This window comes from Schistocerca piceifrons, chromosome 2 (genome assembly GCF_021461385.2).
Source record: "Schistocerca piceifrons isolate TAMUIC-IGC-003096 chromosome 2, iqSchPice1.1, whole genome shotgun sequence".
NCBI lineage: Eukaryota > Metazoa > Arthropoda > Insecta > Orthoptera > Acrididae > Schistocerca > Schistocerca piceifrons.
In genome coordinates, this window is record NC_060139.1 from 917499970 (window position 1) to 917516543 (window position 16574).

General features: G+C 46.3%; 1 pseudogene; it reads left to right on the top strand.

Moving 5' to 3' along the window:
• Positions 1–15641: 15641 nt before the first annotated feature.
• On the top strand, positions 15642–15759 carry LOC124778163 (annotated as a pseudogene).
• The last annotated feature ends 815 nt before the right edge of the window (positions 15760–16574 follow it).

Sequence of the window (16574 nt, forward strand, 5' to 3'; positions counted from 1 at the left end):
CAGCCAAGTATGGTTTATGCAGAGCTAGCAAAGGACATTGGAGTCCTTGCGAGTGGCTTGCATGGATGACCACCACAGATTCGTTGTCTACTTGATAATATGTAGTTTATTTGGTGTACTGAGGGTGCGCCATTCAGTATAGCAGATCGCGAAAACTTTACGCCAGCCGGAGTGGCCGTGCTGTTCTAGGCGCTACAGTCTGGAACCGAGCGACCGCTACGGTCGCAGGTTCGAATCCTGCCTCGGGCATGGATGTGTGTGATGTCCTTAGGTTAGTTAGGTTTAATTAGTTCTAAGTTCTAGACGACTGATGACCTCAGAAGTTAAGTCGCAAAGTGCTCAGAGCCTTTTGAACCATTTGAAAACTTTACGGTGGAAGACCGATCAGAGATCAGTCTCTGGTATGCCGATCTCCAGAGTTGATTTACCGGTAGCCAGTTTGGCCAAGCTGTTAGCAAGTTCATTACCCCTCATCCCGACATTTTTTGCGGTCCAAATTAAAGTCACTGAACGTCCACTGTTGCCGAGAGCATAAACAGACTCTTGGATATTCAGTACCACAGGATGGCGAGGGAAGCAATGGTCGAGAGCTGTAAGGTTGGTTAACGAGTCACTACAGATGGCGAAGGACTCACCGACACAGAAGCGGATATGCTCAAGAACGCGATAAATGGCTATCAACTCTGCAGTGAAAACACTGCAGCCATCCGGTATGGAGAGCTGCCAAGTGTGTCCAACGTGAGCATAAGCGAAGCCAACAAATCCTTCGACCAATGATCCATCAGTGTGGGCTAGTTCTGAGCTCTGCAACTCGCCGAGAACAGGGAAAAATTGCTGGCGGATGGCCCCAGGTGGAATAGAGCCTTTTCGGGCCATGCGATATGTCCAGACGAAGCTGTGGGTGAGTCATGGACCACGGAGGTGTATGTAAGTCGATCCGCAGGAAAGGTGGTAGAGGGAAAGCGTCGAGTTCAGTAAGAAGCGGCCGGAGACGGACTGCAAGGGGATTCCCAGTTCCGGGCCGCCATTGCGGGAGATGGATCACCAAGTTAGGGAAAAGGACACAGTAATTTGGAGGGTGAGGCGAACTATGAATGTGGGCGCCAAAGCCGCAATGAATGTGGGCGCCGGAGCCGCAATGGAGGAACGCCAGCTTCCACGAGGAGGCTGTTCATTGGGCTTGTTTCGAAAGATCCCATTGCGAGCCGAACTCCACAGTGGTGGATAGGGTCCTGCAGATGCATTGCAGAGGGCGATGCTGAACCAGACACCAGGTGCCCATAGTCAGTACGGGACTGTACAATCGCTTTGTACGACTGCAGCAGTGCAGGGCGATCAGCACCCCAGTCGGTGTGGCTCAAGCATCGAATAATGTTAAGATGCCACCAGCACTTTTCTTTAAGCTGACGGAGATGGGGAAGGCAAGTTAAGATGGCGTTGAGTACCATTCACATGTGGCCGAGCGGTTCTAGGCGCTATAGTCTGGAACCGCACGACCGCTACGGTCGCAGGTTCGAATCCTGCCTCGGGCATGGGTGTGTGTGATGTCCTTAGGTTAGTTAGGTTTAAGTAGTTCTAAGTTCTAGGGGACTGATGACCTCAGAAGTCCCATAGTGCTCAGAGCCATTTGAACCATTTTGTACCATTCCCAAAAAGCGGTAAGTCTCCACTACATAAAGTAGTCGGTCATCGAGATAAAGTTGTGGATGGGGATCTACAGTACGACGTTGACAGAAATGCATGACACAAGTCTTGCTAGACGAAAACTGAAAGCCATGAGTGAGGGCCCACGACTGCGCTTTCCATATGGCTCCCTGCAGCCTGCGTTCAACCACACTAATAGAAGAGGAAGAGAAGGAAATACAAAAATCAACATATATAGGAGGGGAGATATTGAGGATTCTACTGAAAGTGTGAGGCCAGTAATGTCAATTAAAAAGATTGGGACACTCATGACAGAGCCCTGTGGGACTCCATTCTCCTGTATATGGGGCGCCTGTGGGAAGCTACGACGTGAACTCTGAACGTGTGGAGCGACAAGAAGTTCTGTATAAAAATCGCCAAGTGGTATCGTAGGCCATCGTCAGGTCAAAAAAGATGGCAATAAGATGTCGCTGGGAAAAAGCCGATCGAATGGCAGACTCCAGGTGGACCAAGTTGTCGATGGTGGAGCGCCCTTGGCGAAAACCGCCCTGCGCGGAGCCAGAAAGCCCCGAGACTCAACGAGCCAAAACAACCGCCGACTCACCATACGTTCGAGCAGCATGCACAGAACATTGGTGAGGCTAATGGGACGATAGCTATCCAAATGTAATGGGTTCTTACGAGGCTTTAGTCCTGGAACGATGATCCTTTTCCGCCATTGCGACGGGAATTCGCCATCGCTCCAAATGCGGTTGAAGACGGCAACGAGGTGGCGCTGGTAACCCGCTGACAGATATTTAACCTTTTGTGAATGGATGCGGTATGGGCCGCTCTCACCGAAGAGAGCATTATATGACTCAGGGTGGCGTGGAGCAAAAGATAGGTGTTGTCGTTCCATCCGCTGTTTGAGGAGTCGAAAGGCGGGGTAGTAATACTCAGACGCAGAGGTGCGAGCATAAGGCTCGGCAAGACACTCCGCGATCACGTCTGGATGGGCAGATACAGCTGCATGTGTGGAAATTCCAAGTACATCTGCACCGGTCTGATAGCCGTAAAGTCGTCGGAGCTTGGTCCAAACCCGGAAAGGAGAGGTTCGTGTTCCAGTGGTGGAGACGTATCGTTCCCCACACTCCTGCTTCCGTCGTCTGATGAGCAGGCGGACCTGGGCACGGATCAGTTTGAAGGCAATGGGGTTCTCCAGGGTCAGGTGGCGCTTATGACGTTGGAGGGCCTGCCTGCAGTCACTAATAGACGCAGCGATTTCTACCATTAGAATGGAATTACCAAATGAATCTCGATCTTGAAACCTATATTATGAATTACGTTGCTACAGAGTGATGGTAGTCAATACAACATCAAAAATATCGGTCTTACGCATGCACAAACTGGTATTACAAACTATGCTTTAACTATACTCGATTTAAACGGAAATATGAAGAAGATACAATTTAGTTGACGAACAACCCCTACAAGTGTGTATCCCAGACCCTTCTGCAGCACACATAGTGTTTCTCTACCAGCAATTTGCTATTCTATCCATCGACGTGTCCAGAATCTTACTCGCGATTTTCTCCGACCATCGTCGACATTCACTAACAGAGTTAACGCAACTATTTTTATGCACATTTGTTTTCGTAAACAAAGTGTGTGATCGGCGCACTAGATGCAGCAGACAAATGTCACTGGAAACCGCTGCGCTTGTAAATCGCGATGAGGAGAACGTTGTGTTCCGTGAGAGGCAGCAGGTCGGTTCAGAGCTTGAAGAAAACACGAAGGACATCAAGTCTGGCGTTCATCGCGGTGAGAAACACGTCCCGTGTGAGGCTGGCTTTAGGTAGCCGACAACTGCGATGACAGGAGGAGAATCCAGCTGCAAAGCTAAATGAACTAATTTTGCGGGATCCTTGGGCTCAGCGGAACCTTTACTAGACGGGATAAACGCCAAATAAAAGAAAGACAGCAGTTGTTATGTAAAGACATCGTCACACTAGCCAAGGCACTCAGCGTGGAACGTGCTGGCTTGGTTTCTACCGTATTGCTGAACGCTCAGAAGCTATCTGTCTTAGGCATACGGTACGTGTGCGTCAACGAAGTATACAGGAGGGCAGCGCGCACCAGCGGCAATTTGCGACTACAGGTGACGTGCAGGAACTACGCAGTACGCACGAGTACTCGAAAACATGATTTCTTTTTATATATAGCTGCGTTAGCTTTAAGCCATTTTCACATGGGACGAGGCAGCTGACCTTGATGTGGAGGCGGATGCTAAAATCAACCGCACGAGACACAGCGTGCTGATAAAGTGTTTTGCTGTGCGCCTTCGTGGTCTGCGACAGCAGCGCTCTCGGGCGGCAGTTGTCGGCTATATCTGGCCCGAAAATCACAGTTTCTTTATGAAGTGGACGGATGTAAGATTCCTACTTTTGCTGTATTAAAAAGCACATTCCTTTCCATTTGCCAGTCAACGTGGCCTGCCTGTAGCAGTATCCATGAACGTAATACAAGGCAAGAGGAGAAGTGCCACCACCAGTCAGTAAAGACAGTGGCTTATAAAAATTCCATCACAAACAGTATGATCCAAATTTACGATAGTCCTGCAAATAAGACAAAATATTTTTTATTATTCTCACTTATCAGAATAACCTTAAGACCATTCTTACTTGATCGCTTTTTCTATTCAGGGGCAGGTGTGTAGAACATGTGAAAAGGAAGATTTGGAACAAGCAATTGCAAAATATCTTACTGTAAACAGTGCACAAACAAACTGACTCCTCAGAGAGCAGGCCCTTATATTTACTTAACATCCAATATTATAGAATATAAAAACTAAACTCTTTGCGAGCAGGCCTCGGAAGGCCCTGTGGAACAAACCGACCGCCATGTCATCCACAACCGAAGTGCGTCACTGGAGGCGGAAGTGAAGGGGCACGTGGGTAGCACACGGCTCTGTCAGTTTTCGTGACGAGAGCCGCAATTTCTGAATCAAGTAGCTTCTCAATTCACCTCACAAATGTTAAGTGCAAAAAAAGTTTCAAATGGCTCTGAGCACCATGGGACTTAACTTCTAAGGTCATCAGTTCCCTAGAACTTAGAACTAATTAAACCTAACTAACCTAAGGACATCACACACATCCATGCCCGAGGCAGGATTCGAACCTGCGACCGTATCGGTCGCGCGGTTCCAGACTGAAGCGCCTAGAACCGCTCGGCCACACCGGCCGGCCTGCTAAGTGCACCCAACTTGCTAACAATCCTCGGCAGACAAGTCGATAATCCATCTAAGTGTATCACATTAATAAGATCGTCTCAGAAACTATTAGAAAATGTAAAGAGGAGTGAAACTGCATTCGGATGTGGTGAGGTTTGAACTAGAAACTCTTCACACAACTGTTTGTAACTCTGTACATTACGTTACACTGAACTTCTGCAACATATGAAACCGGCCGGTGTGCCAGTGCGGTTCTAGGCGCTACAGTCTGGAACCGCGTGACCGCTACGCTCGCAGGTTCGAATCCTGCCTCGGGCATGGATGTGTGTGATGTCCTTAGGTTAGTTAGGTTTAGGTAGTTCTAAGTTCTAGGGGACTGATGACCACAGAAGTTAAGTCCCATAGTGCTCAGAGCCATTTGAACCATTTTTTTTACAACATATGAGCTAGTTTTGTTTGCTACCATCCCCTGAAAGCTTTTGTTGGAGGTGTGTTATTAACTGACTTTATATTTATTATAATTAATCCTACGAAGGACAAAGTGTTTTTGATATATCTTCTGCATGCAATTGCTTTGAAACGGCATATACTTTCAGGACACACAAGCTATAATGTGGAAACGACCAAACGCGAAAACTTTTTAACCGGCACTGTGCTGTTTCCCATCATTTTATTACAACAAATCGTACCAATAACAATCGGTCTTCGATACGTCCTCAATTTGCTGGATATATTCATAGGACATCAGTTTCAATATAAACCCAACCCAACAGGCAAGATAGCGTTTCTGGACTCCATAATAAAGAGAGATGGCCTGCATGTGACATAGATGGCGTTCTTCATCTACGCTCAAACGCGCGTTCAGAATATCTAACATTTTTTATACTGCTCTACATGAGCCATGTTCCGGCCCGCGTTGGTGCCATTGGTAGGTTGGCATCATGTAATAGAGGTAGTGGCGTCTTGTTTTCTTCTTGTGTTTACTGGCGCCACTACATTTGCTAGCGTTGTCTGTCCGCCAGTGGCAGCAGCGGCGGTTGTCTATACCTAGTACCGTGGTGCTATCTTTGGAAGGATGTAAAGTGTTTTCCGGGTCGGAGTGTGTCAGAGAGTTCGGTTGGGACGCAGCAGCAGTGAGGCCCGGCAGCGAGAGGGCGGGCTGGGACTGCTGGCGGCACGTAGGCACTGCCAGATCGAGGGGCTGTAGTTGCGAGGGCCGCAACCTCGTTGTCCACTGGACGCAGGATGTTTGAGTTGAGTGAACATTAACCCAGTAGTGAAACCTCCACTATTTTGAGATCACGCCGTTTGTTGCTGCTCGCAGGCTCATTGAGATGAAGAGCAACGAGTGGAGTGTTGGAGTTAGCAAAATTAATTAGCCGTCCTCCACTTCTTATTATTAATCATTGAATTCCTTGTGTTTATTGATGAAGTTCATACAGCAGTATTTTTCTGCCTAGTGGCCCCTAACGCCCCAGTTACCTGCCCTGGAGGTTAGCGTATTTTCGCGTCAGTGTAGCTTTCCTCGTCTTGCCGCTGCTGTCCGGTAACGCTTGTAGTTCGACAGCCTCCTTGAGTGTGGTTCGGATATTTTGTTTCTTTTGGACTACTGTGGTCGTAGTGATTCCTTCTGCTTCTGGATGTTCTAAACACCGGATTCTGAAGACGCATTGCTGTCCTCCGGTTCCGCCTTGCCTGGGTTATTGCATCGTTGTATTTGTTCTCAGACATTAGGTAGAGTTTGCAAGAGTGTTGGTCTGCGTTTAAACTGTCACTAGTTTCAATGTCCATCCGGTTAAGTGAATGCAACGCTTGGCTGCCTGTCTCATCGTTTACGAAGTTGGCGGTCCGGGGTGGCCGAGCGGTTCTAGGCGCTACAGTCTGGAACCGCGCGACCGCTACGGTCGCAGGTTCGAATCCTGCCTCGGGCATGGATGCGTGTGGTGACCTTAGGTTAGTTAGGTTTAAGTAGTTCTAAGTTCTAGGGGACTGGTGACCTCAGAAATTAAGTCCCATAGTGCTCAGAGCCATTTGAACTTTTTTTTTTTGTTTTGTTTACGAAGTTGAGCGAGTTTCCCAGGTCGATCCTTGGAGCACTGTCTGAGGCCCACTTCTCTCTTGATTTGGTCAGATTGTGATGATTGTTTCTTTTTAAAAAAAATTTTAATTGTGAATTATTACTATTGGGGCCTTCAGCCGACAAATAATTTGAAATTCTTGTCAATAAGCCCTTCAGCTGGGAATGTAACTTGCTTAAGAATTTTTTTTTTTTGTTAGACATTGTGTCGTAACAGTCAAATTTTATAATTGTTCCTGATTGCCAACTGTATTTGCAACTGTTCCAAGTAAACTGTACGTGGTTAAAAAAAACTGAGCAACCAACGGTAACTAAGTACGGCCCCGTCCACACCGAATCCTATCCTCCCTAACTCCCAGGTCTCACTACAAGACTCCACAACGCCACGCCACCCCAACCAACACCGACTCAACGGAAGGCCTCGGCGCTTGTTCGTGACGTCACGTCAGCTAGGCACGGCGAACGCCAGGTCTGTTGCAGGCAGAAACGCCTGGGCGTGCTTATCACTATAAATGTCTTATTTTTGGACAAAATGTTTGGTATTGCTTTGGATTCTGCAGTTTTATTTAGATGACAGATTTTCTTACTATCATAGTTCTGTATTACTGAATCCTGTCGAAACAAACGTAGATCAATATGAGAAGATGCTTTGCCCCATTGCAAGCTTCGGAAATTTTACATTCAAGTAACTATATTTACTTCAACCCCCTCACAATGAACTCGTTTCTTTTATCTATTTATTTATTTTCGTTTGACATCGTCACTGGAAATGTGAACTAATTTACATTTGTAAATGTCCAACTGTTGCCAGTCATTAGATTACAGTCGTTTTCAACGAAAGGAATTCTAAACAGGAAACAAAATAGCTTCATACATCGAAAATACTGCTGAACTTAAACTTTTTTAAACATGCACATTAGAAAAGAGAAATGTTCCCCTCTTGCAACTGAAAGGAGAAACTATATAAGATAAAAAAATTTTATTTGATAAAACAAGTAGCTCTCTTGAGCCTCTTCTTCTGTCCCCCACCCCCTCCCCCAACGTGTAAAATCGCAAGATATTTCATTAACATTCAGTGTTCCTCACCCCATAGTCAACCAAGATACCTAAAGAAGAGCACCATTATGTTCACAGTTTCTTGTAAAAGCAACCCAGTACAAACGTAACTCCCTCATATTTACAAATAAGGTAAAGTAGCACGAATTCTGTTGCTGCTGGACCATGAAGTTGTTTCTGTATGTCAGTCCTTAAAACAGGTGGAAATTTAAGTTGAGGAGTACACTATTTGTTAAGAAGTGTAATGAATTGCACAATTAATTGATTGCAGAAATCTCTCAGAACAATGTGTGCTGGTCAACTACCGCCAATAGTTTCACATTTTCCTGTGTCAGAGAGGGAGACACCACCATTATGAGTATGCCTGCAACAGACCTGGCGATCGCTGTGCCTAGCTGACGTGACGTCACGAACAAGCGCCGAGGCCTTCCTTTGAATCGGTGTTGTCCCAACGCGCTCTTTCCACGGTATGACGTCATAAACGCGGCACGCTCAATTTTGACGTTCGAATGCACGGTTCGAGTGACGACGGCTTAGCTGAGGCAGCAAGTAGCGGTGCTACTGACGCTCGGCTAGTAAGCGTGGCTGTCGGAGCAAGGACTGTGAGGTAAACAGTAGGGCGCCCGTAGAACGTGGCGAGGCGCGAGCTGTTGCCGAGGCAGAGGCAGTGACGGGTGAGGGGGAGGGGGGGCGGGGGGAGGTCTCATCTGAATGCTGGCCGGCCGGCGCCTCATTTAAATGCCGGCGGCAGGCAGCGGCCGTCGACACGGCAGAGCGGTGCGGGCCGGGCGCCACCGGACGTGAAAGTGGGTCGCCGGGCGCCGCGCGCTCGGCCAGCGGCGCGGTGTTGTGCGGGGCTGTGCGTGTGTCCACACGCGTGCCTGCGGCGTGCGTGTCGCTGCGTGCTCTAGTCGCGCCGAGCAGCGCCGCCGTCCCGTACACGGCGGGCGCCACCGGAAGCAAACAAAGGAACGGTGCGCAGATGGGCGCCTGCCCACGCCTTTCTCGCATGCTAGTTTACTTTGAGGCGGGCCCTGGTGAATGTCCATGCGCTGCAGTCAAGATCAGTAAACGGAAAGGAAAACAGTGTTTTGCACTATTTTAATAAGTGCTTTGTATTTCTGGAGACCGAAGATCTCGTCTGTAGCAAGCAACTTGAGTTCCGCAGTTACCTCTTGGAACCCATCTCACTCTGTTCGCCCATGACACACAGAAAGTAGTAGATGTCTACACACACACACACACACACACACACACACACACACACACACCTGCAACCTTCTAGCTACTTTGATACACTACTGGCCATTAAAATTGCTACACCAAGAAGAAATGCAGATGATAACCGGGTATTCATTGGGCAAATACATTGTACTAGAACTGACATGTGATTACATTTTCACGCAGTTTGGGTGTATAGATCCTGGAAAATCAGTACCCAGAACAACCACTGCTGGCCGTAATAACGGTCTTGATACACCTGGGTATTGAGTCAACCGAGCTTGGATGGCGTGTACAGGTACAGCTGCCCATGCAGCTTCAACACGATACCACAGTTCATCAAGAGTAGTGACTCGCGTATTGTGAAGAGCCATTTGCTCGGTCACCATTGACCAGACGTTTTCAATTGGTGAGAGATCTGGAGAATGTGCTGGCCAGGGCTGCAGTCGAACATTTTCTGCATCCAGAAAGACCCGTACAGGACCTCCGACATGCGGTTGTGCATTATCCTGCTGAAATGTAGGGTTTCGCAGGGATCGCATGAAGGGTAGAGCCACGGGTCGTAACACATCTGAAATGTAACGTCCACTGTTCAAAGTGCCCTCAATGAGAACAAGAGGCGACCGAAACGCGTAACCAGCGGCACCCCATACCATCACGGCGGGTGATACGCCAATATGGCCATGACGAATACACGCTTCCAATGTGCTTTCACCGCGATGTCGCCAAACACGGATGCGACCATCATGATGCTGTAAAGAGAACCTGGATGCATCCGAAAAAATGACGTTTTGCCATTCGTGCACCCAGGTTCGTCGTTGAGTACACCATCGCAGGCGCTCCTGTCTGTGATGCAGCGTAACCGCAACCATTGTCTCCGAGCTGATAGTCCATGCTGCTGCAAACGTCGTCGAACTCTTCGTGCAAACGTCCCCATCTGTTGACTCAGGAGCGTTCTCGCTTCCCACGCACGGGTTCCCGGGTTCGATTCCCGGCGGGGTCAGGGATTTTCTCTGCCTCGTGATGGCTGGGTGTTGTGTGCTGTCCTTAGGTTAGTTAGGTTTAATTAGTTCTAAGTTCTAGGGGACTTATGACCACAGCAGTTGAGTCCCATAGTGCTCAGAGCCATTTTTTTGTTGACTCAGGGATCGAGACTTGGGTGCACGATTCGTTACAGCCATGCGGATAACATGCCTGTCATCTCGACTGATAGTGATACGAGGCCGTTGGGACCCAGCACAGCGTTCTGTATTATCCTCCTGCACCCACCGATTCCATTGTCATTGGATCTCGACCAACGCGAGCAGCAGTGTCGCGATACGATAAACCGCAATCACGATAGGTTACAATCCGACCCTTATCAAAGTCGGAAACGCGATGGTACGTATTTCTCCTCCTTACACGAGGCATCACAACAAAATTTCACCAGGCAACGCCGGTCAGCTGCTGTTTGTGTATGGGAAATCGGTTGGAAACTTTCCTCATGTCAGCACGTTGTAGGTGTCGCCACCGGCGCAATCTTGTGTGAATGCTCTGAAAAACTAATCATTTGCATATCACAGCATCTTCTTCCTGTCGGTTACATTTCGCGTCTGTAGCACGTCACCTTCGTGGTGTAGCAATTTTAATGGCCAGTAATATATATTTAGCGTGATGAAATCCTTCTGTTTTTATCTCTTTATTGACTTGACGTGGAAGTTTTTATTTGTGTGTGCTACAGACAGAATAACATGGCTAGCATATAGACAAGGGATAACATGCTCGTTTTAATATAACTAACCCAGGAATTTTACGTTCGCCCACTTCGTGGACGAACTGTGTGATTTACTAGACAGATACAGCCGCCAACTGCCGCTGGAGAGCGCTGCAGACTCCAATCACCGAGGTACATAAGCAAAACAAATTGACCAGCACGTCCAATGTGATGCAGATTCTCTGTCTCGTGCGGTTGGTTTTAGTTTCCGTGTCCACGTAGACGATAGCTGCGTCGTTGTGTACGAGAAAGACTTCAGGGGAAATGGTGTGTCGTACACTGCCAATGTTAAATTATCACATGCTTCGACTCGTTATTTGGGAAAGTTTTTAAGACGTCTATTTCCAGTTTTCCGTAATTAATTAATGTGCTCTTACAATTATACTTATTTAGAATTATTGCAAAAATTGTAATATGAAGCTCGGTACGATATTTTTCTGAAATTATTTTCCGGCAGAGTTTTGTAAATAAATGAATATAAAAATCAAACAACAGAAGATTTTTCGTTATTTTAGTTCGATATGTCTTGAATCCAGATGAACATTGTTCGAAATGTGCATGCACTCAATAATTGACTGGCAGCTCACTACCATATTGTCGATTTTATCAAAAATGGTTCAAATGGCTCTGAGCGCTATGGGACTTAACAGCTGAGGTCATCAGTCCCCTAGAACATAGAACTACTTTCAAGTAGTTCTTTTAAATAGTTCTAACTAACATAAGGACATCACACGCATCAATGCCCGAGGAAGGATTCGAACCTGCGACCGTAGCGGTCGCGTGGTTCCAGACTGAAGCGCCCAGAACCGCTCGGCTACTCCGGCCGGCTAGATTTTATCGAGAAATATCAACTGTAATACACTATTTGAAATTCTGAAGGTAGGAGGAATAAAATACAGCATAGGGAAGGTTATTCACATCTTCTACAGAGACCAGAGTCCAAGCACATGAAAGAAAAGCAGTAGCTGAGAAGAGACTGAGCCAGACAGATCTACAACGTTATTCAGACTTCACAATGAGCAAGTGAAGTAGCACAAAGGAAAATAAATATAAATAAGGAAATGGGATTATTTTTCAGAGAGAAGAAACAAAAAGTTTGAAGTTTGCCGATGACGTTGTTATTTTGTCATATGGCAAAGGACCTGAAAGATTAGTTGAACAGCATGGATAGTGTCTCGACAAGATATTGTAGTATGAAATTCAAAAAACCTAAATCGGTGAAAATGGACTTTGACTGAATAACTAATATTCATATTATATTAGGAAATAAGGTGCTGCAAATACTATTTCGGCAGGAAATTAGTTAACGACGGCAGAAGTAAAGAGGAAGAAAATTTTTCTGAATCGAGTAAGTTTGTTAACATCGAATATAAATGTAGGTATTAAGAAGTCTTCTTCTGAAAAGAAGAAAAGGTTACAGGAGAATATGGGCTTGGGACAAGGAATGAAAGAGAAGAAAGACTAGTTGAGTTCTGTTACAAGTTTCAGCTAGTAATAGCGAATACCCTGTTCAAGAATCACAAGAGGAGGAGGTATACTTGGAAAAGGCCGGGAGGTACGGGAAGATTTCAATTAGATTACATCATGGTCAGACAGGGATTACGAAATCAGATACTGGATTGTAAGGCGTACCCAGGAGCAGATATAGACTCAGATCACAATATAGTAGGCTGAAGTTCAAGACATTAGTCAGGAAGAATCAATTCGCGAAGAAGTGGGATACGGAAGTACTAAGGAATGACGAGATACGTTTGAAGTTCTCTAACGTTATAGATACAGCAATAAGGAATAGCGCAGTAGGCAGTACGGTTGAAGAGAAATGGACATCTCCAAAAAGGACCATCACAGAAGTTGGGAAGGAAAACATAGGTACAAAGAAGGTAACTGCGAAGAAACCATGGGTAACAGAAGAAATACTGCAGTTGATTGATGTAAGGAGGAGTAAAAACATGTTCCGGGAAAATCAGGACTACAGAAATACAAGTCGCTGAGGAATGAAATAAATAGGAAGTGCAGGGAAGCTAAGTCGAAATGGCTGCAGGAAAAATGTGAAGACATCGAAAAAGATATGATTGTCGGAAGGACAGACTCAGCATACAGGAAAGTCAAAACAACCTTTGGTGACATTAAAAGCAACGGTGGTAACATTAAGAGTGCAACGGGAATTCCACTGTTAAATGCAGAGGAGAGAGCAGATAGGTGGAAAGAATACATTGAAAGCCTCTATGAGGGTGAAGATTTGTCTGATGTGATAGAAGAAGAAACAGGAGTCGATTTAGAAGAGATAGGGGATCCAGTATTAGAATCGGAATTTAAAAGAGCTTTGGAGGACTTACGGTCAAATAAGGCAGAAGGCATAGATAACATTCCTTCAGAATTTCTAAAATAATTGGGGGAAGGGGCAACAAAACGACTATTCACGTTGGTGTGGAGAATATATGAGTCTGGCGATATACCATCTGACTTTCGGAAAAGCATCATCCACACAATTCCGAAGACAGCAAGAGCTGACAAGTGCGAGAATTATCGCACAATCAGCTTAACAGCTCATGCATCGAAGCTGCTTACAAGAATAATATACAGAAGAATGGAAAAGAAAATTGAGAATGCGCTAGGTGACGATCAGTTTGGCTTTAGGAAAAGTAAAGGGACGAGAGAGGCAATTCTGACGTTACGGCTAATAATGGAAGCAAGGCTAAAGAAAAATCAAGACACTTTCATAGGACTTGTCGACCTGGAAAAAGCGTTCGACAATATAAAATGGTGCAAGCTGTTCGAGATTCTGAAAAAAGTAGGGGTAAGCTATAGGGAGAGACGGGTCATATACAATATGTACAAAACCAAGAGGGAATAATAAGAGTGGACGATCAAGAACGAAGTGCTCGTATTAAGAAGGGTGTAAGACAGGGCTGTAGCCTTTCGCCCCTACTCTTCAATCTGTACATCGAGGAAGCAATGATGGAAATAAAAGAAAGGTTCAGGAGCGGAATTAAAATTCAAGGTGAAAGGATATCAATGATACGATTCGCTGATGACATTGCTATCCTGAGTGAAAGTGAAGAAGAATTAAATGATCTGCTGAACGGAATGAACAGTCTAATGAGTATGGTTTGAGAGTAAATCGGAGAAAGACGAAGGTAATGAGAAGTAGTAGAAATGAGAACAGCGAGAAACTTAACATCAGGATTGATGGTCACGAAGTCAATGAAGTTAAGGAATTCTGCTACCTAGGCAGTAAAATAACCAATGACGGACGGAGCAAGGAAGACATCAAAAGCAGACTCGCTATGGCAATAAAGGCATTTCTGACCAAGAGAAGTCTACTAATATCAAATACCGGCCTTAATTTGAGGAAGAAATTTCTGAGGATGTACGTCTGGAGTACAGCATTGTATGGTAGTGAAACATGGACTGTGGGAAAACCGGAACAGAAGGGAATCGAAGCATTTGAGATGTGGTGCTATAGACGAATGTTGAAAATTAGGTGGACTGATAAGGAAAGGAATGAGGAGGTTCTACGCAGAATCGGAGAAGAAAGGAATACGTGGAAAACACTGATAAGGAGAAGGGACAGGATGATAGGACATCTGCTAAGACATGATGGAATGACTTCCATGGTACTAGAGGGAGCTGTAGAGGGCAAAAACTGTAGAGGAAGACAGAGATTGGAGTACGTCAAGCAAATAATTGAGGACGTAGGTTGCAAGTGCTACTCTGAGATGAAGAGGTTAGCACAAGAAAGGAATTCGTGGCGGGCCGCATCAAACCAGTCAGTAGACTGATGACCAAAAGAAGACTTCTGAAATTATAAGGGGCGATAAAAAAGTTTTCGTTCGAGGGCCATGCAATCCAGAATCTGTATGGCGATCAGACAGAATCGCCGTGAGCATTGAGACAGTCGTCTCACCTACGCACCAGGTTGTAAATACCCGTTCGGTAAAATAAAATGCCTCCTTGCGTGAAGAAGTCCATAAGTTCCTGCTGCATATTTTCGTCCGACAGGAGTCATCGGTCCTTCAAGGTATTTTTAAGGGACAGAAGGCGTGATAATCGCACCAGGACTACAGGGTTGGTGCTCTAGTTGTAATGTCCGTAATGGATGAGTCTGGTCTCTCTGACCAGCGTCTTGTGTCGAACCGCAACCAGGGCGGAGCTTACGATACGATATTGCAGAGCGTGGGTTATTCCGAATTACGGTGCAATGTTCCTTCGGACATGCATGCACTTCCGATGGAACATAGTGTCGTAGTTCGGAATAACACAGGCACTGCAAAATCATATTTACCGGCCGACAAGGCTTTCAAGTAAAATATCTCGCCTGTATAGGAATATACATAATAGATGTACGAGTACAGGTTGTAGGCACATCGTTTACGACATGTTGAAGTTTGGGTCTGGCCATGTGTTTTGCTCGGATAGTCAAATGGTTAGGCGACTCCTGGCGAGAAGCGCGAAATCTGGGTTCGAGTCCCGGTCAGGCACAAATTTTCGTTGTCGTCATTCCATTACGCGGCTAATCGTTGTTCATAGTCGCAACTGTGAATACATTTAACGTGTAGCACGGAAATCGGTGCACCATTCCATAATGGTAGTTTTCGACAGACATGCTGCCCCATACAAATTTTTCATTCTCCGATGGATGCCTCTAATCCCTTGCTTAATGTTGGTGTTTATATACCTGCGGTAACGGCCTTGCCGCAGTGGACACACCGGTTTCCGTCAGACCACCGAAGTTAAGCGCTGTCGGGCGTGGCCGACACTTGGATGGGTGACCATCCGGGCTGCCATGCGCTGTTGCCGTTTTTCGGGGTGCACTCAGCCTCGTGATGACAATTGAGGAGCTACTCGACCGAATAGTAGCGGCTCCGGTCAAAGAAAACCATCGTAACTACCGGGTGAGCAGTGTGCTGACCACACGACCCTCCTGTCCATATCCTTATCTGAGGATGACACGGCGGTCGGATGGTCCCGATGCGCTACTTGTGGCCTGGAGACAGAGTGCTTTTTTTTATATACCTGCATCGGAGTCACGTACGTTGCATATACGCTGCAGACACTCCCTCAGACAGAAACTTTTGTTCGCCCCTTATATTTCTCTTGAGAGTAGCATTAATCGAAACTGAAACGTGGTCGATAAACAGTGCAGATAAAAAGACCTAACAGGTTATTGAAATATGGTGATGATTAATTGTGTAGATCGGATAACCAACGAACAGGTACTAAAGGGAATGAAAGGAAAAAAAGAGCTTATGTCACAACTTGACAAAAATAAAGGATGTGTTCGCAGGTAAAATCCTGCGGTGTTCAAAAGCCTCTGAGCACTATGGGACTTAACGTCTGAGGTCATCAGTCCCCTTGAACTTAGAACTACTTCAACCTAACTAACCTAAGGACATCACAGACATCCATGCCCGAGGCAGAATCGAACCTGCGACCGTAGCGGTCGCGCGATTCCGGACTGAAGCGCCTAGAACCGCTCGGCCACCGCGGGCGGCTCCTGCGGTGTCTAGGAGTAGGTAATTTGGTGATGCAGAGACCTGCGGGTTGTAACAACTGTGGAGGGAGACGAATTGGTGAGTATAGTAAGTAGGCTCAAATGGACGTAGGCAAAGCTG